This window comes from Phalacrocorax aristotelis, chromosome 2 (genome assembly GCF_949628215.1).
Source record: "Phalacrocorax aristotelis chromosome 2, bGulAri2.1, whole genome shotgun sequence".
NCBI classification, from domain to species: Eukaryota; Metazoa; Chordata; class Aves; order Suliformes; family Phalacrocoracidae; genus Phalacrocorax; species Phalacrocorax aristotelis.
Window position 1 is genome coordinate 138,626,813 of NC_134277.1, and position 25,059 is coordinate 138,651,871.

At 40.1% G+C, this 25,059-nt stretch overlaps 1 protein-coding gene across 3 annotated transcripts in view; it reads left to right on the forward strand.

Moving 5' to 3' along the window:
• Positions 1-626: 626 nt before the first annotated feature.
• WWP1 (WW domain containing E3 ubiquitin protein ligase 1) overlaps positions 627-25,059 on the forward strand; it is a 66,024-nt gene continuing 41,591 nt past the window's right edge. For 2 of the 3 annotated variants that reach the window (XM_075085336.1, XM_075085337.1), the window contains exon 1: positions 694-920. The gene's annotated coding sequence lies outside the window, so the exon portion shown is untranslated. Of the gene's footprint in view, positions 921-25,059 lie in introns of all 3 variants that reach the window. The other variant, XM_075085338.1, reaches the window with a different exon arrangement.

Sequence of the window (25,059 nt, forward strand, 5' to 3'; positions counted from 1 at the left end):
CGTCCCTGTCAGCCGCCCCACGGCTTGGGCGAACTGCCTCTCCCCCACCTCCACCCGCCTGTCCTGCGGGGCGCGGGAAAGCCTGAGTGATTCGAGGCGGGAGGAGAGGTCGGACGGCGGAGAAGGCGGCCAGCCAGACGGATCCCGCTGGCCCCCAAACGGGGCGACTGTCACGGCGGCGGCAAAACCTCCCCGCCCTCCGCGGAGCCCGGGAGGGAGGGAGGCGGCTGGAGGGGGCACTCCCCGTCTTTATCGCTCGCACACCACCGGGGTGTGCCAGGTCTCGCCGCCGCGGAGGAGCTTTCTTGGGGGGCAGCAGTGACTCCCAGCAGCCTTCCTTATCCTGCCCCAGCACACTCTCCCCCGCGGCTGACGCCCCGCCGCCGGAGCCTGGCCCCTCCTCCCCTGCCTCCGCAGAGGTTGATCCAGTCCGCTCGGCTTTTCTCCCCGCCGCAGCGCCCGAGTTGGTTCAGCCCGGGGCAGGCGCTGGGAATAAGCCCTGTCCCCTTTGAAGAGCCTCGGTTCAGGCTCTCCTTTTCCCTCCCAACGCCGCTGCGCGCTGCTCCGTTCCGACTGGGCCCTCCCGCCCGGGCGGCGGCGGCGGCGGCGGCGGCTCCGCCACAAGTTCCTGCTCCCCGTCCGCAGGGCGCGCGCACGAGGCTGGCTGGGCCGCTGGGGGCGTGCAGCGGCGGCAGCAGCGGCGGCAGCAGCAGGAGGGGCGGCAGCGGCGGGAGGGGGGTTGTTGTGCAGGAGCCGCCGATGCTGCTGTGAGATGGCATCATTCTGCGCGGCAGCGGCGGCGGAGCGCGGCGCGGAGGGGTGAGGAGCCGCCGCGTCGGCGAGGAGGAGGAAAAGAAGAAGAAGAAAAAGGTGGGAGGAAGGAGAAGGAGGCGGCGGCAGCTGTAAGGCTGCGAGCCACGGTAAGGAAACAAAACAGGCTGTGCCGCAGCCGTTTCGCTCTGCGGTCTGGCCCGGCAGAGCCCGGCCGGCCTGAAGAGAAAAAGGGCTGCCGTTTTCCTCGCTCTTCACCGCCGCCGTTCGGCCGTGGGGGAGCGGGGGCGGCGGGGGCGGGGGGGTGGCCTCTGGAGGGGTCCGAGCTGCCCCTGTCACTGAGGGGCGGGGAGGAGGGGAATGGGCGTGGGGGCTAAAATGGCGAAGGGAGCTCTAGTAAGGTCTCGGGCTCTCCTTTCCGACACTTCAACTGGTCGCACTCCCCGGGCCCTACTGAAGGGGGTGGCGGCTGTTGCTTCTCCCCCTTCGGCGACCGGAGGATCGCTGTCTTCCCCGCCGTCTCCTGCCCTGGCTCACGTCCGGGCAGGGCTAAGGGCCTCTTGGCCCACACCTGGCGAGGGGAGGGAGGGTCGGTGCTTTGGGGAGCTTGCGGAGGTGCGGGGCGGGGGGGAAGGAGAGGGGGAGTGTCGCCGGTGTCCGGTGTCGGGCGAATAACCTTGTTTATTCCTGTCTACGGCCTTTCGGGTGAGGGTGACTGAGGGCTGAGTCCTGACCTGTGTCAGCGCCGAGTGGATTGCGAGAGGCGTTAGTGACCGGGAGTCAGTGAGGCAGTTCCACGGCCGGCCTTCGCTTGCCTCGCTGCGGGGTGAAAGCGGAGGAGGAGGATATTGTTACGTTTCAGTTCACCTTCTTCCTGCGGTGAAACTGGGGAGGGAGGGGGCGAGGAGCCGGTTTCCCCTCGACAATGAGCTGCTGTCACCCCTCACAATACATGCAGTGTGCTTCTTCTCAAGGGGAGGGGGCACGGCAGGGTGGGGGGTCGCTGCGGCTACTGCTCGAGTTGTACGGGTCTGCCAGTCTCTCTGGGTCCTCTTAATGTCTGCTTTGCTGAGCAGACTCTGTGAATTCAAGACCTTAAAAGACCTCTTTATGTCACTTATCTTTGTTTATGTTGTGGCAAAATGTTACAACTCAGTGGAAGTGTTTATTTACTCGTTTTTATTTGTAGATGTCCTATTTTTGGAACAATACCAATTCTCATCCCAGTTTAACTAGGATGATCTAGCTCTGCTTCCAGATCTATAAATGTTTAAACTGTACATCAAAGAGAGAAAAGGACTTAACACTATCTAATCATTTTAATGGGAGCTCTTCAATGTTTGGATGAAACTGTAAAAAGAGCTTTTCATATTTCAGTCATATTTTCACATGGTACCTGAAAATCATCGGGTTATTGTGCATTAAAGAAACCCCAGGTTATGCAAGTTTAATAACACTGGCCTACTAGGTGATACTGTCACTGATTGCAGGTGGCTGGGTTATATATGGTTATACACGTGAAAGATAATATGGCCTTCCCAGTAATAAGAGTCTCCCCTTAAAATTCATATTCTGGTTTAATCCCTCCATGATATAGAAACAAACTGATTATTGGTGGGCTCTGATAATGCTTCACTAATTTGGGCTGTTGGGGTTCGGTTTTATTTTTATTTTTTTTAAAGTCTTGTGTGCCAACTTATCTGAGTCCGTGTTGGGCACAGTATAAACTGAACTATTACTTCTCATTGATTTTAATACTAAAAAAGATTAAAGAAATTTTGCCTGGAAGAAAATCTGAAGGATTTTTCATCAATTTGAGAAAAGTTTTACAGTTGTAAAAGCACGGTTTATCTGGGCTCTTGACAAAGATGCTTTCAAATGGGGCAACTAGAAATAGTTTCAGTTCTTGTTGCCTGTGAAACTGTGGGTTTAGAATCCCTTTGTCACCTCTCTGGTGTGTATTTTGAGCTATATTTTAAAGATTTGATCCTATAAATGCGTCTAGCTTGAGTAACTTACTACTATTGGTAGTCTTTATCCAATGATACTGTAGAATAATTCCCTTAAATACATAATTACACTTGAAAACAGGAAGGCAATTTTACATACCTCGGACTGACTTAATCTTTCGGTGTGGGACACCCTGTTACCAAAAGGATATGGATTACTTTTGTTGGAAAAATAATAGAAGTTTATTGCTGAACATCAGTGAACAAAGCATTGTAAATCAGCATGTGTGATTTTGTTGAAGGGTTAGCAATAAAATTTAAATAATCACCTGCCTACAAGTGATTCTTAAATTGTGGGAATACTGACAGAGTTCAGAGCCAGTCCCTTTTCCTGAGTCTGTGGAACCCTTGGAAGAAGGAGGAATGTCTGCTAGTTCTATTGCTTTTCATTTTCCTCTGATGTTTCCATATGAAATTGGAAATTTTGATAAGTTGCAGTTTCTACCCACTTTCCTGTTTTTTCTCTTAAAATAATATGTGCGGGGAAAGAGATTTCTCCTGGTCTTTGGATGCAAAGACAAGGTAGAGATAAGGATCTATGACAGGAAGTTGGTATTGCATGCAGTTTCTTCATGCTTCAGTATTCCTATGCCATTAAAACACTAGATTTGAAAACTAAGGTACCATAGTAAAAAAATCATGACCTAAGTGGTATTTATTAATTGGAAATGGCTGCTATTTATGCACTTGGAGCAGACATTCATTGCTAGCTTAAAAAAACCCACAACACCCCCCCACCCCCCAGAAAACACCCCAAAACACCCCTCGTGTTCGTCTTGGAATTTAGTTGGGTGAAATGCAGATAATGAAGTGGGAAGGCTTGGTGAGAGAATGGATGGAGTGATAGACAAAACCAAAAAAGAAAAAAAGTGCTTCCTGCAAACTGTGCTCAAGTGATTCTTGGAAGTTATTTTTAACTTGGTTAAAAAGACTCTCTTTATAAAGACTGAAGAGAAGGATTGAAGCTGCTGATAAAAATGTCATATCTTTTAAGCTTGGTTACTACTGCACTTACCGGCTTCTGCACAGTGTGACATTCACCTCAATTAAAAAAGTATGGCTTTCTAGCTCTGCATCAATTGCATATGACTCAAAGTCAGTAGAAAAGCTGCTCCAGCGTGCCTTTCTGTATGAAAGTGTGTAAATTAGGGCAGGGTTCCCCAGACTGTCATTTTTGCTGTCCTTATGATACTTGTAAACCAGAACTGCCAAACTCTTCCTTTGAATTCTGAGTTAAGCCATGTCTAGTGACATCCTTCTATATTGTTTTGGTCTATGTACAAATGCAGACAATAGGCTTTGGATACATCCAGGTCCTTCCTTAAAAGTTTATTCTTGGCTGCATCAGCAGGCTGCTTGCTTTCTGTGTAGTTGTTAGTTCAGGTTTGGGATAATCTGCGAGCATTCTCCCATAGTGACATAAAATAGCTGTAGGTAAGGACCATCAGAAGTATCAGAGATCTCGCTTCTGTTTTCTTGAAGGAAAAGGATATGGCTAGAGAGAAATCTCTTCTTCCTCATCAGCAGGAGTTGGAGTGTCCAGAAGAGGCATCCCAAAGGTTTTCAGAACAGATATGACTGGTGCATGGTTTTTGCTAAAGTTTGCTACAGCACCTTTTAAGAGAGGGTTTTTGTTTTTAATTGCTTTCTGTAAGTGAAAAGTTCTGATTACTGCTTCTTGGGATATGTTTATGCTGTGTTTAAGTACCTAATAGTTTAACCAGAAGCATACTTAGGTTTAGCTCTCTTTTGCAAGTGTAGTGTTGCTTTACAGAGGAACACTAGAGGTTCCAGGGAACCTGTCAGCTGCTGTAATGGTTATAGTATGTCAGAATTATTCACCTGGGAGAGTGGGAGAATGCTAGTGTTTTGGTTTGTGGGGTTTTTTTTTGTTGTTTGTATAAGGTTTTTTGTTGTTGCTTTTTTTTATTAATTTCTTAGCGTGTCAGAGAAACCTTTATGCTAGTGTTATGTGTAGACCTTAGTAACTACTACATGTGGCATGTAGTATGAAGCAATTAATCATTGCAGGTTTGCAGGACTGTATACTGCTGTCATTCAGTAACAGCAGATATATGGCAAACAAATGATCTTTTTTTTTTTTTCATTCCCACTCCCCTTAGTCAGTGTTGAGGGCTGTGTAAGTTTGTAATCTAGAGTTTGATAATTCAATATTGTCAAAAAAGCACTTTCAAAATCCCATTTAAAGAGAATTTGGATTTAACTTATAAATTCTACTGACTTTGAAGAATAAACTGAAGTTTACTTAGCTGGTTGTGTTACTTTAATGCCTTTTGACTAAAAGTCTTTAATAAAAATTAGACTGAAGTATGTGTCTTAACAAAGTGGATTACGTACTTGGGCTTTTGAAACTTTTTTTATGAATCACCTTTTTTCTTAATGCTGAAATATGTTAGAGATGCTTATATTCTGCTTTAAGTGTCTAGGGTCTGAGCATACCTAATTGTAACCAGGTCAAAACCTGAAGACTGAACATGTTTACTGTTAAGGATGTTAATTTGGGGTGATGTAACTAGTACAGCCAATAGCCTTTTCTTTTGTAGTGAAATTCAGCCTCTAATGTCCAATGCAAGGAATCTTTCATTGGCTCAAATCACTCAGAATAACTCTTTCAAATATAAACGTCTGTTACTGAAAACACAGTAGGACATTCTCTTGATTTGTCTTACGTATAAATGGCACTGAGAATACAAATATGTATTTGTAACTGACCTTCTCAAGTAGTTCCAACAGCACAGAATTACTCCATCTACTTTTATCTGTTAGGTTTTTAGAGTTACCTTGCTGAAAATCGTGGTAGAGATGGAAGAAAACAATTTTAAAAGTGACTAGAAGAGCATGCCACATTTTAAAAACAAACAGCGCAATGATTGTTTCACACATTGGAGTATCTTCACCTTGCAGCCTGAAGTGGGCAGAAGAGAGCTCTTGTCTGTGCTTCTGTGAGTACAGACAAAAGTATAGAGAGGATACTCTGGGCATATTTCTAGTTAATGCTATAAGTTTTTAAATGGAGCAGGAGATTAGAGTCCTTTAAAAAAGAAACAAATGAAACCTTTCATCTGTTCCTCATATAGGTGGGTGAAAAATATGAGAGAACTTTAGGTTGTATGTGCATTTCAAGGTAGCCAGTGATTTGTCAGTACAAATCAAATCAAAGGAGTTGTAGTTTTAGAATAGGGAAAAGTAAACAGGAAAGATAAAGTTCATAATCTGTAAAATTGCACAATATACTTGGGCATCAGAACCGAAAAAAACCACACGTCCAGTTTTGAAACAGCTCTCTGCTAGTTCTGCTAATAAGGTTTTGTTTTGTTTGTAGGCATAAACTAAAACTGCTGAACAGATCATGGTACTTTAGTCTTAAAAACTGACCTTGTTTTTTCTAACTGGTATATTGGAATTAGCTTTCTTGCATTTTCTAGCACACTCATGTCTAGTACAGACCTTAAAGTATCTGTGTGTAAACATAACAGTCAAAAAGCAAAATAAAATATAAGAGGAAAGCGAAATAGGAGAGCAACAGAATTGCCAAACTCCACTTTTTTTCTTTCCCTCAGGTTAGAAGAGTGGAAGCTGCTTTTTCTTAAATTTTAGTTCCCTGTATTCCTCATTCTTGGCACTTTTTATTTTCCACTTCTAGCTGCCTTTTTACAGTGTTATCTTTTTTAAAAATTATCACTGTCATACTGTAGTAGCTGGAAAGATTTTGTGTTTAAAAGAAAAAGGAAAAAGTATATTTTTGACTTCTGGATGCAAGTTACAAGGACAGGAAAGAAATTCAATTAGTATTGAAAATCTGGTGGAAGACTGATATTTGTATGTAATTCCAAAATAAAATAAATCCAATCCCTGGCTGAATGTCTTGTGAGAGGTTGCTGACAAAGCTGTGTTGTCATGGGATGGTGAGTAAAACTGCATTGTTAAGGGAATAACTATGGGGAAGAAAATGTAGATCGTAACATGACAAAAAGACTGCTACTAGTGAAGTGGCAGAATCTGTAGGTGGTGAAATTATTGAGTAATGGAAGTGGAACCTTCAGAGGGACATAACAGAAGCTAGTTTAGTATTTGGTGATAGGTGCATTTTTGTGTTAACGTAGGAGACCTAATGCGTATTGGAAGGAGTAATTAGGACTATTCATCAAAATGAGGTGTAAATTAAGTATTTAGGTAATAAGGGCCCAACATAATTATGATTTGCTTCATGAAAATGTCCCATTAGGAGTGAAATAAGAAGTAAATGTTGGAGTGTGTTAAAAATATGATATATACTAGCTTGTCTCCTCTTTTTATGTTAATTACATAAGTGTATTTGAAAACTGCTAAATGTTGTCTTGTATAGCAAATGGTCCTGGTACTGTTGGAGACCTCCTAGCTTTAGCTCTTTTACAGACAGACTGTTGTGTTTCTTTGTATTCCATTTTTGATCAGGAAAAAATAACTCATTCAGGAGAAAACTATCGAGTAGTACTGCTGCTGTGCAAATAAAAGCAAAAATACTGTTTATTTTTATCATAAAAAGAAGTGAGGGAAGACAGGCCTACAGCAGAGGCTAACAGAACCTTGAATGAAATATGAGTAAATTTCAACCCATGCTTTTAACCCACTGTCATACAGCTAAACAAGGAGATGTTAGAGCACACTCTGAAAAGTTGAGTAGGGTAGTCTAACAAGAAGTAATTCTTACGAGATTCAGTTGGGATTGGCTGATGTATGATTAAAAATAAGGAATAGGTTGTTATACAGACAAGGAGAAAATCTGTTGCTAAGAAATAGGAGTTTTAACAAAAAAGATTATACAGATTGCACTTCAGTGCATAAACTAGCTGCATTTTTAAATACTTCCTATGAGCAAGTTAGTCTGGACTGCCCACTACAGCCTTTCTTGGATTTTTTTTTTAACAGCTTTCAGAGTTGGTTGATGCTCTTGTCTATTTTGAGTAAGTCTATTACGCTGGTTGCTTCAGTTTCAAATCTTTAAAAGTCATAAGGAATTAAAATTAGATTAAATAAATCTGTGTTAGCAGAGACATACACTTTGGGCTTCTTTTCCTGCATAATGGAAAACTTTGTGTTTCAGTCCCTCCCCATTAACAGAGGGGAAGTAAGAACATTTTTCCAGATGTTTATTGACATCCCCTGGCTTAAAAGCTGATGGTTTCAAAGGTTGATGTAGAAGATGCAGCAATAGAATAAAGAATAAAACAGACAGCATCATCATCTGACTTGTTATATCCACACTTCATTCCTATCTTGAATGCTTTGTGCATTTTTTCATCTTACCACTTTCCACCCTGTCTCCAAAGGTATATAGTAGAACTGGAGGAGGTACAAAGAAGGACAGCAAGGATGACTGATTTATGTGGAAGACGACTTACAGAATGGCTAAAGATTCTTAATACTCTCCAGGCTGGAAGACCTGTGTGTTGCTGATGTCATGCAAGTGTATGTTATGTAGGTAAAGGGTGCTGGAGATGCTTTTCCTTTGCTTGTCTTTCCTCTGTCTCCAATATCTACCCTCAAAAGTTCCTCAAATCAGTATGAATAAGGGAATAATTATGAACATTAACTTCAATCAGTGGGGAGCTAGATGACCTTTTCTGTGCAGTTTTTGTAGTCACTTAGTTTCAAGGCAGTGTTTTTCTCAAGAATTAGCTGTTAATGATTTTAAGTTACATAATTAGTCTTGTTACCAGAAAGGATATTGACCCTCATAAGAGTATCCACATTTCTTAGGAACTCCATCTGTTCACCTAAAAATGAAAATAATATTTCAAACATGCTTTTACTGCAAAATTTAAGTAATTTTCTTATAGCCCACTGATTCCTTTGCAGCGTTGAGTTAAACTTAATATGCAATGTATGGATGTCCAGTATTGACCCTGGAGAAGTCAAGCTTTGGGCTTTGTGGTGAGACTTATGTGTTACTCATTTTCATGTTCTCAACTTGTCATTTTTGTGTAGGTAAATTTTGGAATCAGATTAACTGAGGTTGGAATAGTATTGGAAAATAATTAGAAGAAGCAGGCACCTCTGCTGAAGGGCTGAAGACTGAAGGGCTATTTTTAAAAAATAAGTGACAATGCTTGGGTGGATGCTCTCAGGAGGTAATAGGTAAGATTAATGCAGTCTGTGATGGGAATTAGGACAGACATGTTTTAGTGTTTTAACACTGGTGAGATTGACAACTGGAAAAAGGCTTGCATAGCACATTTGAAAAAGCAAATATTCAGAGAAAAGAGTGAGAACATGCAGTGAATTCTACTTATACCTCTTTGAGCTATTTTTTGAGATAGAGTTACTGAGGAGAGGTGGATCACATCAAATCTCTTACTGCTGAAAAATGTGCAAAGATCCCTTCTGCCACTTTAGCCTGAAACACTGAGTAGGTTTCTCTTCCCCTCTTCTTTGAATTGTCATCTTCTGCTGACTTACCAGAACAATGGGGAGACTGGGAGACTATTTTGTGGGGCAGTATTAATGTATTTCCCATTATCGGTATTCCTTAATCACGGTTTCTTTATTTCCCCACAAAAACAAGGGGGAGGGTGTAACAGAAACAGCAGCACTCTTGGTTAGCATTTTAATGTTGTTCTACGTTCATTTGGAATTTGTTGGTTTGTTAATTTTGCTGTGACTGCAGTAGAGATGTGCTTACGTTAGCCATGGCTGTTGTGGCTAGTAAGGTGATGGTGACAGGCACGAATTCTTGTGAGTGGATTTTATAAGGTATCTGGGCACCCTTGGTAAGTGCACAGGCTGCCTGCCTGTTCTGAAGCCCATACTTCTCCATTTTGCATGTTGTTATAATACGTTGCCTGTAGAATTAAACGTAATATGGAAGTGCCTACATGTAACTATGGTCAGGTTTTCTGTTTGCATTGTAGGTCTACTAAAATCTGCCCATATTTGAGAGAGATATCTCAGTATATTACTGTACCTTGCTCTTGATGTAAGTCTGATAACTGTTTATACCAACTTTTAGGATTATCCATAGCAGAAGGCAACCTAGAGAGGCTGAAGACTAGTGTGTAGTTAGCATAGTATGTATTCTGGCAGATATGAAGGCTATTCAGCTGAATGTTAAAGTGAAGGAGAAAATACTCTTCCCTGATTTCTTGACATATGTGCTGGACTGTTAGGCTTTAACTACTATTGTTCTGTTCAGGCAACCTGGAAGTAATTTACTCCGTTTGTTTCACTCTGCGTATGGTCCTGTGAAGCACTGTGATATTTTTCATTATGTGATTTTTTTGGAAGGGCCTAAAGGATCACTGTGATTGATTCACAAGTGAGGTGTACCTGAGAGCAGTGGAACTAGGCTTCATACAAATTTTTCTTACACCATTACAATTCCCTGCTCCCTCTGCTGCTCTAGTCCTTTCTTACTTGTAATAAAAAAGCCACTATGCACAGCTCCAGCTCAGACTGATTCAGAACTGTGTCTGTGGTGATCATGTAGTCGTTGAGCGAGGCAGTGTGGATGGCTTGAGTTCGTGCTGCAGCCCTTTGCTCAGCAAGCGCAGGAAATTGTGTCTTTTTCCACTGCCTAGCTCTTGATTTTCATGAAGCTTATGGGAACTTACTGTATCAGAGGACATTACTTCTCAGGTTATTTTAACTGAATCTGACGGTGAACAGATCCATTTAGAGGGATGGAGATGAAAGGAAGAGTGGGAAGAGAGAGGCGGACAGTAAGAATCATGCATGTGATGTTTGCTTGGGAAAACAGGCTAAAAAGGTCTTTGCCAGTCTAGATATAAGACAAAACAGAGGAGGCAGACATGTGCAGTGCAATCATAGCCTGTCATTTCTTTGGACTTCCTGCATAACACTCTGAAAAATAGGTTTCTGTAAACCTCTGTGATTGTGGTTATTTTTTTTCTTAGACCCTAATATGAGACTGGCATACAGACTATGTTGTAGATAATGCATGGATCAATATTGCAGCATCTGAAGCAATGGTCAGTGAATGTTCTTGGAAAAAATACAGAAGATGAAATATTTTTGTATGTAGCTTGCTCTCCATGCCAATATGAGTGGACAAAGATTTGCTTTCTGAGGTGGGGGAGTGGGAACTGTGTGTAGGTTGGCTTAAAAAAGACAAACATGTCTATATTTGTATCAAACCTGGTGTGTGGAGAATATTAGAATTTGTCCAAAGAAGGGCAACAGAAATGGTGAAAGAACGAGAGGGTGTGACTTACAAGGAACAGCTGAGGCTATTCAGTTTGTTCAGCTTAGCAAAGAGGAGGCTGAGGGCTGACTTCATTGCTGTCTACAGCTTCATCATGAGGGGAGGTAGAGAAGAAGGAGGTGCTGATCTTGCTCTGGTGTCCAGTGATAGGATGTGAGGAAATGGCTTAAAACTGCATCGGGGAAGTTGAGATTGAATATTAGGAAAAAGTTCTTTGCTGGAAGGGTAGTCAAGTGCTGGGGTAAGCTCCCCAGGGAAGTGGTCATGGTTCCAAGCTGTCAGTGTACAAGAATAGAATAGAACATTTCAGATGGAAGGGACCTACAATGATCATCTAGTCCAACTGCCTGACCAATTCCGGGCTGACCAAAAGTTAAAGCAAATTATTAGGAGCATGGTCTAAATGCCTCTTAAACACCGACAGGTTTGGGGCATCAACCACCTCCAGTGGTTCCAGTGTTTGACCACCCTCTCAGTAAAGAGATGCTTCCTAATGTTAAGTCTAAACCTCCCCTGATGCAACATCAAACCATTCCCACGAGTCCAGGGAGAAGAGATCAGCACCTCCCTCTCCCCTTCCCAGTCAGCAAACTTGATAATGGTGCATTCAACTGCAATATCCAGATCATTGATGAAAATATTGAACAGGACTGGCCCTAGAATTTGAGCACCAAGGAACACCGCTAGCAACAGGTTGCCAACCAGATGTTGCCCAATTCACTCCAACCCTTTGAGCCCTGCCTTTCAGCCAGTTCTTCACCCAGCGCACCCTGAGCCTGCTCATCTCACAGCTGGACAACTTGTCTGGAAGGAAGCTGTGAGGGACAGCATCAAAAGCCTTACTAAAATCCAGAAAAACTACATCCGTCGCCTTCTCTTCATCCACAAAGTGGGTGACCTTACTGTAGAAGGATATCAAATTAGTTAAACAGGACTTTCCCTTTGTGAACTCGTGATGACTGTGCTTGATGATTGCATTGTTCTTTAAATGCCTTTCGGTAATACCCAGTATGATCTCTGTAATTTTTCCAGGAACTGAGGTTAGACTAACAGGTCTGCAGTTCCCTGGGTCTTCCCTCATGCCCTTCTTGTAGATCGGAATAACACTGACTAACTTCCATTCGGCAGGGACCTCCCCAGACTCCCAAGATCTTCTGTAAATGATTGAGAAGGGTCCTGCCATAACATCCACTAGCTCCTTCAGTACTCTGGGATGAATCCCATCAGGCCCTGTGGACTTGTGAACATTCAGCTGATACAGCTGGTCCTTTAAAATTTCAGTGTCCACAAATAAAAAGTCACTGTTCCCACACTCATAGTCTTCTGTCTCAGGGGACCAGGTGCCTCAAGGTCTATTAATATTATTAAACCCTGAGGCAAAAGAAGCATTTAATGTCTCTGCTTTTTCTTTATCCCTATTAATCAGATGATCATCTTCAACAAGTATTGGTCCAGTGTTTTCTTTAGACCTCCTTTTGCTATTAACATACTTAAAAAAGCCCTTGTTATCTGACACAACACTGGCCAGCTTCATCTCTGATTGAGCTTTGGCCTTTTGTGTCTTCTCCCTGCATAAATGAACCACAGCTCTGTAATCTTCCTGCGAAGCCTGACCTCTCTTCCAGAGATCATACTTTTTTTTTTTTCCTCTTGAGCTGCACGAGGAACTCCCTGTTCAGCCAGGCTAGTCTTCTGCCCACTTGCTTGGCTTACGAGATAGTGGAATTGCCGGTTCCTGTGCTTCTAAAAGGTGGTTCTTAAAGACTGACGAGCACTTGTGCACTCCTAAGCCCTCAAAAGCAGATTCCCAGTGTACTCTGCTAAATAGCACCCTGAATAGCGTAAAGCTTGCTCTCCTGAAGGCCAGGGTAGCAGCTCTGCTGTCCTTTTTTCTCATTACACTGACAACTTTAAACTCAACTGCTTCATGATCACTGTGGTCAAGACAGCCACATACCATCATATCTCCCATGAGTTCTTCTCTTCACAAATAGCAAGTCTAGCAGCATCTTTCCTAGTTGGCTCACTGAGTACCTATGACAAGGAGTTATCTCCTACAAACTTCAAGAATTTCTAAGACCTGCTTGTCTCAGCAGTATGATATACTTAGTTGATGTCTGTGAAGTTGAAATTTCTCCTGATTGCCTGTAGAATAACTCATCAGTGCTTACATCCTGGCTGGGCGATTGGTAGAAGGCACCCACTGCAACATCTCCTTTGTTTGCCATCCCCCTAACCCTCATCCCGAGGCTCTCAAATGCACCGTCACTAACTGTAAGAGCGGTACAATCAAACGCTCCCTTACAGTGCAACTCCTCCACCTTGCCTGCCCTGCCTATCCCTCCTGAACAACCTGCAGCCCTCCATCCCAGCACTCCAGCGGTGGGGCTCATTCCACCAAGTCCCGCTAATACCAATGATACCGTAGCTCTGGGAACTGCCCAGCGCTTCCATTTCAAGAAGTGTTCAGGCAGTGCTCTTAGATACATTGTTTAACTTTCAGGTTGTCCTGTGTGGAGTCGGGAGTTGGACTGGATGATCCTCGTGGGTCTCTTCCATGTCAGGATGTTCTGTGATTTAAGAAGAATGACAGTTTGCTTTCCAGTTCGGTTCTCTGTAGGCCTGCTGTAGGGTTGCAACTTGGAAATTGTAACAAAATATTTGCAATGTATCACGGATGTTGAAGTATCTCTGGAGAAGCTGTTAGTTGTCAGGAGGAACTAATGCCTTGCCTTGCTGACAAGGCCTTACAGACCGTGAGGATGAGACTGCTGAAGCTGAAATTCTACTAATGTCAAAGCAGATCCTAAGGAAGTCACTGGTGATCTATACCCATCAGTATGTGCTATGGACTAGGGGAAAACATGAGAAATGAAATGGTGCTGTGTCCCTTACTGTTTTGGCTGGTCTGAAGATTCACTCCAAAAAGTGTGTTGATGATAACAGGAAGTACGAGGACTTTCTCATAGCTTTATTCTCTTTTGTTTTATCAAAATTGGATTTACTACTTAACATTTTTTGGGTCCTTTTTCAGTCCTCTCAACCTCAAGTAATTCCTTTTTTTTTTTTGAGAATGCTTGTAATCTACTCCTAGGTAAAAGACTGAAGGATATCACCAGTTGAAGATGGTTTTGGTAGTACTTTTGAGTTTTAACAGGAAGAAGCAAGACATTCTGCTGGCAGAAAAGGACCTGAGGGTGAGTCCTGGTGGACACCAAGTTAAATGTGAGGCAGCAATGCGCCCTGGGGGTGAAGATGGTGAATGGTGTCCTGGGCTGCATTAGACAAAGAATTGTCAGATCCTGCTCCTTTATTCTGCACTGCTGAGGCCACACCTGGAGTCCTGTTCCCAGTGCTGGGCTCCTCAGTACAAGAGAGACATGGACATACTGGAGAGAGTTCAGCAAAGGGCCATGAAGATGATTAAGGCACTGCAGTGCCTCTCCTTTGAGGAAAGGCTGAGACAGCTGGGACTGTGGAGGAGACTTGGGGGGACCTTATCAATGTCTATAAATACCTGAAGGAGGGTGCAGAAAGGACAGAGCTAGGCTCTTTGCAGTGGTGCCCAGTGACAAGACCAGAGGCAGTGGGCACACACTGAAAGACAGGAGGTTCCCTCTGAACGTCAGGAAGCACTTTTTTTACTGTGAGGGTGACTGAGCACTGGTACAGGTTGCCTGGGGAGGTTGCAGAGTCTCTATCCTTGAAGATATTCAGAAGACATCTGGACATGGTCCTAGGCAAGCAGCAGTAGGTGTACCTGCTTGCGCAGGGAGGTTGGATCAAATGAGCTCCAGAGGTCCCTTCCAACCTCAACCATTCTGTGATTTTAGGATTTGTAATTATACAGGGTGAATGTGTCATTTATGGGATGAATGTTTGGTGTTAAGAGCGCTTTCATTAGACCATTGACTTAAAAAAAGTTTTCAATGTTCACTATTAGCATAGAATATGTCCTATAATTACAAATGTTTTGAGCAGCGCTTACTACTGTCCTTTCCGGTTTTCCAGATCTATTTGTTTGTATAGGTAATATTTATAAGTCTCATGGAATACAGTGGCTTTTTTTTTTTTTACATATGTATTTTTTTTTTAAACTCACCAGTATCCAAGGAATTGTAGATCCCTTCACTACTCACTTCTACTTACTATTAGTTTCTCCATCTTGAAGGAATAAGGATAAGGAATCTTATTTTGGTAACTAAGTAAGTATTCTGTTAAATAGTTTAAAAGTAGCAGCTTTTTAATTTTCATAAACAGTATCCTAGAATTTTTGTGTTGTTGTTTTTTTTTTTTAAGGTGGAGACCTGCATTTCAGTTCATCAGTATTTGTTTGACTGAAGTTTAAAACCAGTAGTAGGCGCCATGGAAAATAATTTGTTGCTCAGCAAATGGTCTTACTACAATCCTGTTCTAAAAGTACTGCCATCATGTGTTTCCCGTGCATGGTGAAAAGTAAAATCAGTGCTTAGCAATATTATTTTAAATGATCATTGAAATACTGATTTCCATTTCTAATATTTTCTAAGCTATTAAACAAGTACTTAAGCCATTATGTATAATAGTTTTACAAATGATTCTTCATAGGTAAGGACACTGTTCAATACTACTCACTGCATTGTACAAATTTCCAAGTTAATTATTAAAGTTACTCTATGTTTTATGGTTCCAAATATGTCTTGTGCCATCTTTTGCCTTCAGTTTGAGTGTAAGACTGCAGCTTAAATTGTTTTCACAGGGATTCTTAATAGTCTTTCCTTGCTCGAGTATACTGTCATAAAAGTTAGGACTGGTAATGTTTCAGGTTCTCCTATCTTCGTGATGCATAATTTCAAGACACAGAAAAACTAACATGCATGTTGCATGGTTCTGATCTTAAATATTTTTTATTTTGTAACATATGGCTTTCATGGGTAATTCTGTGGTGGATAATTAAAATATTTCCCAGAAAAATTCTAAACGATTTAGGTGTAAAGCTCATAGGGCTGAAAGTTAAAGGTAGTAAAGGTGAAAACAACAACAAATGAGGGATTTTTAAAAACAGGAAGTCATTGAACTCATGCAGGTAAAAAAAAGAAGTGTGATTGGGAACTGGCAGCTTGTGTCAGGGCAAAAGCAGAATACCAAAAGACAAGGAACTTGTTTGTGACAAACATAACATTTCAGTGTCATATAAACAGATCTGTTGAGTTAAATTGAAATAATCTAAGACCTTCAGTGTAAAGCATTCAGATTAGAAAACAAAGGTTAGAGCTGGTTGTGTAACTTGGACTTTGCCTTCCTCGTGTGTGCCTAGTGAGAGTCACAGATCAGAGCACTAGTACTGGTTTTTGCCACTGGACTGTGTTTCAGTGTATGTATAAGAGCAACAAAACAAGGCCTGCTGCTTAATGATGCTTTATTAGTCTGTAGTTCTTGTTCTATTCCTTTACTTAATAAATTAAAAAATGTCAAGGCTTTCTATCTGATGTTAAAACTCTTAACATTTTTGCAACTTTTAGTGATTTTAAGGGTGACTTGCTGCATAACTGTTATGTTCATTTACAAATAAATTTAACCTTTTTTAAACTCCTGCTAGCTAGAAAGATGTGTAATGTGAGATAATTAAAACAATAGTATGAATAAAAAATATCTTAAAGTTTGTCCTTGTATTCAAACAATTTGGTTCCTTAAGAGTGAAATATAGTGCACACATGAAGGAAACTTTCTAAATGTCTGCAGTATGTCGAAGTACCATTTCACCACCTTTAAATTTAAGTAGTTATACAATCCTCCTTTTCAGGTAAAACAATGTATGAATGTTTTAAATTCTGGCATCCTATTGAAAGGAATCAAACCAGCAAGTATTTTGATTAAATATGTAAAGATGTCCATGAATATAGCTTTTTGCTGAAGCTTCTGTTCACAGGAGAGGGTTTTTTTCCCCTCACATAAACCGATAAATTATTGGTTAATAAAAGCCAATACCTTGACGTATATAATGTCTCTTGTCTGTAACCCTAGTCCATCATACCTAAACCAAAGTACCTACTGGGCTTCAATATATTTCTGGTTACCATATATTTGGTCAGAAAGGAGAATGGAATTGCAGGCATTTGGAATTAGCCTGCAGTAGTAGATCTTAAAAAGGAAGAGGACATCTGAGATGGAAGAGGACAGATCAAATTTTCGTGAACAGCAACGAATTAATTTTGTCACCAACACCAAGCAGAACGTTCAGTGGTTCTCACATGGCCATATTGGTGTTTGTGGAGGATATCCTGTGCTGATAAGCTAGTCTTTCCATTGCTTCTCAAAGTAACAGGCAGGCTTGTGGCATTCAGGGAAATAAAACTTTGACTTTAAAGTTCTCCATTTGCCTCGGCGTAAATATTATTGTAATTTTAGTTGTTGATGACCAAAGCTATCTGTTTAAGGAGTGTCAAGTCTTGGAATTTTTTTTTTTAGTATTGCTGTAGGTAAGGCAAGTTGTAGAAATGATCCTTTACTGTCTTGCTCAGTTTAGTAAAGGCCAGCACATTTTTGGGCCTATGGATTCTTCTCCAGATTTGAAACGGATCTGGTCTCTATTTGTGTGTAACCAGTTTCTAATATGATACTTTTCCAAAGTCAAAGGGAGATATCCTTAATTTTTTTAATGATATAGAATTAGTGGTTCTCTCAGGAATACAGTTAACTTCTGTAGCTTTCTTTTTTTTAATCAGTTAATTAGACATACATTCAATTTGCTATAATAAAATAAGGAAAATATTGTGCCTTTGGTAGAGATGTGATCAAAATATACGTAAATCTAAGGGTTTGTGGTGTTGACAGTGTTCACTTAAATTTGATGATCGTCCTGAGATTAGCAGTCATCACCATTTTTATTGAAATAGACCTTCAAATCAGAATGGCACTGAACGAAAATTCTGGACTTTGGAAGTCTGAATGGAAAGGACTCAGTTAAGAAACTTACTTGCATCTGAGATAAGAAATATTCTGGTTTTCTTTTTTCTTTCTTTTATTTTGTTCTTATTTTCACATCAAGAAAGTAGCTTCCATCCTATTACTTTGTGATTTTGTTGTGGAGGAGTCATGACTTCCCTTCCTCCCTCCTGCTCCCCACCCCCTCACCTGTTGAAGGTAAACCCTTTTTGAGAGTTGAGGAGGAAAAGTGGAAACTTAGATTTTCTTTGGTATATCAACAATTTCCTTGCTTTAAAAAGCTGTCTCTTCTATTTTGGACTATTGTATAACTTCTTTGGTATGCTGTTTTAGTAACTGTATTATCCTAAAAGCTACTGTCCTATCTCAAATTTTTTATTTCTGGTTTTACTACCACATAATAACACCTTGTTTTATCTTGGGCTTTTAAGATACTGGCCTTTTTGATAATGTAAAAAGGCCAATTGCTGCAACACTGCTAAAGGTTTTGGACAAGTGACCAGTGATTTCAGGAGTCTGTAGGTGTTCCTATCTTCTGGAGCGTGAGGTACGGGAAGGAGGGATGTTCCTGGGAGACTTTGCCTGTGGTGGAGCATGCAGTACAGGGTGACAAAGCAGCTGTGTGTGAGCACCTTTCAGGAAAAAGACAGTTGTTCCACTGTGTTGGGGAGAGTAGGAAATCATCCACGTTCCTAGTTCTGCCTCCAGGCCCTCTTTTTCCACTGAAAGAGCAAGGAGGTTGTTGCCAGCAGCATTATCCCATCTTGAAAACAAAAGTGTGTATATGTAGAGGCAGGAGTACAGGAAGGGAGTGTCTGAAGTGCAGAGCACAAATTTGTATTGCTAATACTGCAGTAGTGCACATACTGTTCAGTTTTAATTCTAATAAAATTGTGACAGTATTGTGGCAGTGACAGGTAATCCAGCACTAAATAATACTGATAAAGGCATGACTGTGGTGTTGGATAACTTGTTAATCTGAACCTAAAACATTCTGGGTTTTTTTGTTGTTGTTTGGGTGTGGTTTTTTGTTTTAATTTTAAGGATTTGTTATGTGTAGGAGTTCATAATGAAAATAACATGGCCTTTCTGGTGTTTGTGTTTATGCTTTGTAACAAGGAAAAGTAACTAATGTCAGTATTGTTGTTTTCTGATGACTCTCTGTAGAAGTATTTATTGTGTTAAATAGCCATAGGTTTTAGAGTTTTAGTTCACTTATTTCTTCCCCACCCTATCTTTCTTCCTTCAACCCTTCCCACGTTTTAGCTTGGGGGGGCAGGCAGAAAAAGTCTTGACTAGATGAGCTTCCTTGTTTAAAAAAGAAAATCTATTGAGAAAAGATTTTTCTGCTTTTCTATTCTTGTTTGCAAGATAGTCTTTTGATATAGGCAAAATAATACTTATGGTATTATGGTGATTTTACCTAGCCGATTCAATTCTTACTTATACTTACAGTAAATTGAATTAAAGATGTTAGTGGGGAGGTTAGTAATATTTAGCCATTTTGCTCATCTACTTACTTTGTCTTTGCTTATTGCATTAATACAACTAGGTCTCAAGTTTCCTTATTCCAGTTTTGGGCATTGAGGAAGACTCTTGAGTCAACAGTGCTCATTCACGGTATAATCTGTTCGTGTTGATTTTTTTCTCTTCCCTTATCCACCATGTTCTGTATTATTTCTGGAACAGAAGTGTCAGAACAGAAAGAGGATAAATCAGTGGTCATTAAAGCACCATCAGTAAGACCAAGTACATTGTGATTGACTATAACTAATTCTAAATTACAATTATATTTATTTTCTGTTCAGTCTTCTATCAGATGAAACTGCAGTCAGTTTCAACTGAGGGGCACAGTGACTTGTGAAATCCTCTACCACAGCTTTATGGATGATTTCTGAGTTCCTGGCTTTGTCATTCTGTTTGGTTAGGGTTTTTTTTTTTGTTTGCTTGTTTATTTGTGTTTTTTTTTTTTTAGTGGGTTGACCTTCTGTAGGTAGTTCGGGGGCGGGGGGGGAGACCTCGCTTCTTGGATAAATGATTGATAATTGATACTTTCCTGTTTTGAAGATCTGATTTAAAGTTAAATTGAAAACACATGCTGTGTAACTTCTTGTTTCTGCAGATTTAACACTTCCTATATTTTAACTGTTGTGTGTGATAGGTTTTTCCATCTTTTGTGAAATGAGTCCCTACTGTCTTAAACTTGGTGCAGTTTTTTTGTTTTACTCCTAGCTTGTCTCCTGTGGTATCATATGAGTAGGGAGAGGACTTTCTGTTTTGGTTGTTGTACTGTTCTGCATCTGAGTGTCATGGCTCTTCATGAAAAATCTCTTCAATTACTGATTCAAAGCATGAGTCAATTTATAAATATGTTTGCTGCTCCAGTGATATGTTTTAGCTTTCAACTGCACAGAAAATACCATCGTTTGTTTCCTTATTGCACAATAGTAAATCTCAACCAGGTGCATTCATTAACAAATGGGTAATGTAATTTAAAATGTATCAGCTTAAATTCCATGAATAAGTAAATCATCTACTAAAGATTGAAAAATAAATTAAAAGACAACCATGCTATTTCATTATTTCTGATATTTTAAATAGCATTTTGAGATTTAGAGAAAATTCTTCACAGAAGTGTACATTTATAAATGCTGTTATTGTTAACTAGACTGTCTTCCATGAAACTGTTTATTCATATGAATTACGAAATGATCCTTTAATTTTTTAATAGAGTACAATGTCAGCCATTTGCTAGGGTCTTATTTTGTCATAATTGGTCTGTAGTTACCTAAAATAATTTATACAAGGGAAGTAATACTAATTTTTAAAATACCCTTTATAGGGGTTAACAAACAAATTGTACTCTTCCAGTTGATGTCATGGTTATATACGATGACGATGGTTTAGACAGAAGTGTTGCGATAACTGTGATGTTTATGTGGCTCTCAAGACACTCTCTTAACTAATTTTTTGGTGTCCAGGAATATTCAGCAGGGGGTTGTATGTGCCAGTGAAACAGTTTTGAAAGTAAAGCTTCACACCCTTTAGACCAATGAAGTTTCACCTAGAACTTGAATAAAGAGGTGTAGCAAGTTCGTGTTTGGGAATGTGTGGTGACTGTAGCCCTGATAGAATTAATCTTCTGATTTTCAGGAAGATTATAACTGCAAGGATGGTGGCTCTTACATTGCTATATGTAATCCTCTTTTTAAGATTATGTAGAGATAACCTCAAATATTTTAACCCCTAATCAATGCCTTTAGTAGCCAAACTGGCCATTTATTTTGAGTAACAAGAAAAAGGGATTTAGGGCTGAGGGAAAAAAAAGTGTGTGCATGATGAAAGAAAGCAGTGAGTAGTGCCCATTAGTGGTTAGGGCTTATGTTATTTGAAATAAAACTTTTTAAAATTGTTTAAAACACCCGGCATCTTTCACTGCATCTTTGCTGTGTGTTTTTCTTTCTCATATAGGTTTTCTTGCAAATTAGAACAAGAAAGTACTGGTATTTTGCTTTTGACCTTCTACCTGGTTGTGAAAACTCAATCCTCCAAATGAGTATCATTGCTTTGCTTTGTGTAATTGCAATCCCACCCCTTACTTCCCCAAGAACAGACAACTTGTTTCGTTGAAATTTTGGCTGTGCATATAGTTTCTTCTGGCTCATTAGGACAGAAGACTGCTAGTCTTTGAAAATTCAAGTTTTTCAGTATTTGAAGAATATCTAGTTGTAGAACTTTTAAAAATCTTTCTCAGTTTATGAAAACTTTTGCCTCTAATGAGGCATGAGAGGGATGGTGTAATCCCATCCTAGTGCAAGTCTGTTAGTCTCTCTGCTGTGATGACTTTACTGTCCCTGCTTAGTTTCATACAGCTCGCTCTCTCTGTTCCAACCTTGCCCCCCAGAAACCTGAGGTTTTTGGACACATTTATGTCAACACTATTCTTTTGATTCAGTAGCCTTTATTTTTGTTTTCTACATGTTCCTGGTATATATATAGATGATGAGCAAATTTTATCTTTATTATTTTCAGACTGACCTTTCGTTGTCTTTATTCTCCCAGCAGTGCTCTTCATGTCATCTTCTTTTCTTGAATATGACAGTCAGTACTAGTACCTTACACAATGTCATTAATACTGTTTTTATCACTACAGCAAACAGTTCATGTGATAAATAGGGTTGTCATCCTGCATCCCATCCCTCCCTCCCCCCATGGCTGCATCATGGTAGTAATTTTCCTATTAAAGGCTGAGGGGCTAAGTTTTGGATTATGCTTCTCTTCTTTGATTGTGCAGCAGGATTTGTCATAGACCCAGACCAGCCTTCAGGGAGTAATAAGTGTCCAAAGCTCTAGATAAGATCCTTTATCTTGTACAATGTAACTTAGCCAACTTTTCTTCCTGAAGGCTTTGTTTACCTGGAGGAAAGACGTGTTCAACTGAGAGTGAGTGTGACCTATTGTGCATTAGGCAGTGAAGGCTATTTGTTGGATTTTTTTTTTTCAATAATAAGATAAGAGTAGCTTTTTGGATCTTGAATGAAAATTAGAAACAGCATGACGTGAACAGGCTCTCACTTCTCCCAGGAGAATCAACCTGCATCAAAGCTGATTAGACAGTAACCTGTTAACTTAATTTTAGAATGTCAGTAGCAGAGTTTGGATAGTTACTAATGAAAATAATGGATGACAGAAGCCTTAAATATTTTTTGACACATTCCTGAAAAAGAGGTTACTAGAAAAAAAACCAATTTATCATTTTTCTTCTTTTGACTCAGAGAAAATTTAATGTTTCCTTCGCCCTTAATTCCCAACCAGTTCTTAATTCCTAATCAGCTAAACAGGATGGGAGGGCTGCAGCTGTTGAATCATTGGAACATAATGAGACCAGAATCAGTCAGTTCAAGCAATTTGCTCTGTTCAGTAAAGCCCTTTTGAATATAGAATATGACATAACTCTTTCTTCATGTATTGTTGATATAAAGCGATGTTTGTTTAAAAAACTTTAAATGGTTGTTTTGCACTTCCATATATTTTAATTTGTTTTCCTAGATAGTATTTGACATACATGTTAATACAGTATTTTGTTTACAACATACTGAATATTTGGAACTGTAATCATTGCTATGTAAATGTTCATAGGTGTACCGTATTGGCAAGAGTATAAGATAGACTTCTGTTATAGAGGGGTGTTCATTTTATAGGGGCAGAAACAGAACGCTGGGGCACTGTTGATGTGGGATGCAGTCGTGTATTTACTGCAGAAACATGGAGCCCCTCAGGCAACCCCAAGCCTAACTTTGTTTCATCTCCGTCCTCTGTTGGGATCTCTCTGGCACTGTAATAACTTCTAGGCATCATGGTAATTTTTTCTTTCAAGGGGAAGTTGCAAAGCTAACTGTAGTGAATTCTCACTTCCCTGTTATCAGGAGATTGGCAAACATGTGTTTGCCAAATGCAGTTAGCAGCTTAGTAGCAAGCAGAGCCAGAAACTCAGGTTCGGGCAGGTGGCATGCCCTGCAGATAAATCAGCACCTGAAACCTGAAGTCTGAGGAGATTAAGCAATGAACTGTCTTCTTGAGGACTTTCGTTGTTTCTGTATTTATTTCAATTTGTGCGTGCTAGGAGTAGAATTTAAAAAATCACACAAAACCCACCCACCCACCCAAATAAAAACAAAAAAGCCCCAGGCATTTTAGATCTATGCATTTTAGATCTAGGCAGGTAGGACGAAAAAAACCAGTAAAAATAATTATAGTTTGTCAGTTACAAAAGTGTGCCTCAACTTATTTTTTTAGTGAATGATTAGACTAGATTGCAGATCTTAGTTTCTTGTGAAGAATTTGAGTTTGCTTCCCACAGACTTGATTTGCATGTGTTGCTCCTTTGATGTCTTCCATATCAGTGGCCTCCAAAGTGGGGTGTGCAAGACCATCCATTGAGGTGTGGGAATAAAATACTAGGATTTATATTTTATCTGAAAAAGAAGAAAGCAGTTAAACTTTATTTAATATACATTTTGCTGTTGGGACCCTCACTGGGTCTGTATGTCAGATGGTCCTGTGTCATATCTGGTTCATGAGGTATCCTGAGGGCAGATATAGTATTGCACAGTGTGGAGGGTTCACAGTAGCATCTTCACTTGTTTGTTTGCTTTCAACGTATTGTAATGTGTGCAGATTACGTGTGCCTGGTTAGGTGGATTTATGCATTATATTATCTAGTTTTAACTCAACTAACCCTCACAAAATGAGTAGGTGGCTTAAAAAAATTCCTGCAAAGAGACCACAGATTGAAGATAATGCTAATAATGTGAGCGTAAGTGAACAGTAAGAACATGGCAGAGCTGATGCTTCTTCTATTCCTAGTATGAACACTTGGTCAGCCACATTATGAGGTAAAAACAATGGTAATTAGATCTGAGAAGGTGTTGGCCAAAAAAATTAAGTTTATCAAGAAACTTGATATTTATTCAACTTCATATTGAAGTATGGTTGTACATCCACAATTGTATGATACACCTCACCCTAAGAGAATATTGTGCCTTGAGATATCAGCTAATGATAGTATGAAGCTATCACAATTAGCAAGGCATTTAAAAACTAAGCATCCAGAGCAGGAAGACAAACCTTTACGATTTTTTTCAGCAATGTTTAAAGTAATGCAATATTCTATCCAGTACTTCATAAGATTTTTGCTAAACTTCAGTTCAAAAGACACGGAAGCTACATACTGTTGGGGAAACACTTGATCTTCCTGCTGCAGTAAAAATGTCTGAAATAATACATTGAAAACAATATGGTGATGAACTAAAATGCATTCTTTGTCAAAAGATACTGTTAGAAGGTGTCTGGACAACATTGCCAAAGATTTGAAGAAGCAAATATTAGAAAATATTACATAGTGTGGGAGGTTGCTGTACTTGGAGGAAAGTACAGATGTGTGTAATGTGGCTCAGTTTATGGTAGTTGCTGGATTCTGTGTCGTTAATGAAATACACAAAGAACTAAGTCATTAAGGAAAGATGCACCAGAGAAGATGCATTCTTAACAGTAAATAAGTTCTTTAATAACAAGATTATTTTTAATGGAAAAACTGCATGGGGTGGCTGCTTTGAAGTAAAGAGAGTTCTGGGG